The following is a 2,499-nucleotide window of genomic DNA, read 5'->3' as shown; positions in this document are numbered from 1 at the left end:
GGGGATACTGGATTGTACCATGTTGATAGGGAACAGAGGGGACATGTGCATTGTTTTCTAAAATACCCAAAACAGCCTGAACTGTTGATGTTTCCGTGTGAGAACTGTTGGAATCAAATTTGTTCATGATGTTTGATTGATGTTGGCCATGTTTGGTTTGCTCCTGCAGGAAGCGCTACAGGTATATAAGGCCTGGAATAGATCCTCCTCAGCGAGAGTCTTATTCTCAGTTGTCACTAAAGTCCCTTATTACATGATTCTGCGCAGCCACTCAGACTATTATTGTGTCATTGGATTTGTACTCAGTGCAGCAGGTGTTAGCGTTGGTTAGCAGACGGCATTTCTGATTATAAACAGAATATGCCCCTTCAGTCATGTGCCTTGAAAACTCCTGCATTGTGTGCTTGGCCATATTATTATCTGCTTAGCTGCTTCATATTCTGCCTCCTTTTTGTGATTTTATAATTCACCCACATTCTGACTTTGGCCAGAGGCAGGACAGTCAGAAGTCTTTCTTTCTGCTGGCATTTCAAAGGATCGGCAGGCCAGAGGGCTTCGGGCATGAAAGACCAAAATGAATGTCACAAGGTTACCGTCAGTGTACTTCACAACAACCTGCTAGAGGAGAGCCGGGCAGAAGCCAAATTTAGGTTTAAATCTTTCAAAGGTAATGTGACAGAAGTATTGATTGGCAGTGGGTGTAAAGGCTTCTGTACTGTGGTTAATGCCAGAGAGCTGTAGGTTAGTGAACCTGTGTGGCATGGAAGGACCTGACGTACTGATTCTATGTGTAGCTAAGATGGGATGCAGAAAAAGAAATCATGGACCCAAGAGGCACTGATTACAGTCTTCAAGTTTCTCTGATTAGATGATCACATGAGCATGTTGACAGTCAGCGCTGTCAATCCCAGTTTGGAGCTGGACGACTATTGGTTAGTGAGCTAGGTACCACCTGGGAGGAATTCTTACTGGCTTGTACAGCTGGGAGGTTAGCTAGTTTTGTGGGGCTTAAGGAATGGCAGAAGTAAACATCTTTGTATCTTAACAGCTTTTATTTTACAAGTTTGTAACAGCCACAAAACACACAAAAAAGATTTTCACCATATGGGACATATGGACACAAACCCAAATCAAAGCCCAGGAAGCAGAAGCCTTCAAGGAGAATATTAACTTTGTGGACGGCAACATCAAGTTCACAAGAGAAGACATGAAGGATAACCAACTGTTTTTTTTTTTTTGGTACTTTACTGTCCATGTTGAGGAGAATGGAAGCCTCAACACTGAAGTCTACAGAAAACCTACACACACAGACCAGTATCTGCTCTTGGATTTCCACCACCTGCTGGAACACAAGCTGGGAATCATCAGAACCTTAAAGCACCAGGCTGAGAACATTCCTCCTAATGCAGCGGGAAAGGAGAAGAAGTGTATTCACATTAACAACGCACTGAGGAACTGTGACTACCCCAGCTGGGCCTTTACCAAATCATCAAAGAGATGTAGAAAACACAGCATCACTATACGAGATGTGTTTCAGGACTGGTGTCACAAAAGGTATATTTCAAATTCAAACTACAAACTACAAGTTTTCCCCTTCCAAGTAATCCTCTTGGAGTCTAACACACTTCCCCAGCCTTCTCTGCCACGCCGCCATGACCTCATGGAAGGATTCTTCCAGGATCCTCCGCAGCTCCGTCATCACAGCCATCTTGATGTCGTCCACGTCTTCAAAACGGGTCCCCTTGATGACCCCCTTGAGCTTGGGGAAGAGGAAACAATCCCACGGAGCCAGATGGGGTGAGTAGGGAGGTTGCTCCAGCCCGGAGATGTTCTTCTCAGCCAGGAACTGTGGGATGCTCAGGGTATTGTGAGCAGGTGTGTTGTCATGGTGAAGCAGAAACAACTTGTCCTGCCACAACTCTGGCCTCTTCTCATGCACTGAATGAAACAAATGCTGCAGGATCTCTTTGTAGACGTGCTGGTTGATCGTCTGAAGGGGAAAACTGGTAGTTTGTAGTTTAGGTTTGAAATATATCTTCTGTGACACCGGTCCTGGAACTTTTCTGACACACCTCGTAGACAGTGAAAAAAGGAAGAACAGGAGGAACAACATTGTCATCCCTTATGGAGCTGGAGTATCTGAAAAACTCCAAACATAACATACCAGTGCACTTCAGACCCAGCAACATTCTGAGACAAAAACTGGTTCACCCCAAGGACAAAACACCAAAACACAAGCGGAGCAATGTTGTATATGCAGTCCAATGCAGCGAAGAGCGCACAGACTTGAACATAGGAAAGACTAAACCACATCTCCACATATGGCTCAACACAGGAGAGCAGCTCATCAGGATAAGACTCAGTGAGTCTTGGAACAGGGACACTAGAGTCAGGGACACTCCTCTGAGGACAGCAATGTACACATTTTGGACAGAGAGGACAGATGGTTTGACAGAAGAGTGAAGAAAGCCATCTTTGCCAAACTGGAACAGCCATCTC

General features: G+C 45.0%; 1 protein-coding gene across 1 annotated transcript in view; it reads right to left on the bottom strand.

The window, feature by feature from the left end:
- Positions 1 to 2,499, bottom strand: part of ca8 (carbonic anhydrase VIII) — a 23,481-nt gene that overhangs the window by 4,899 nt on the left and 16,083 nt on the right. The window lies entirely within an intron of this gene.

The sequence above is a fragment of the Stegastes partitus genome, unplaced genomic scaffold (assembly GCF_000690725.1).
Source record: "Stegastes partitus isolate 25-593 unplaced genomic scaffold, Stegastes_partitus-1.0.2 Scaffold854, whole genome shotgun sequence".
Lineage (NCBI taxonomy): Eukaryota > Metazoa > Chordata > Actinopteri > Pomacentridae > Stegastes > Stegastes partitus.
Note: the sequence above shows the minus strand (reverse complement) of the source record. Positions and strands in the feature narration are given on the sequence as shown.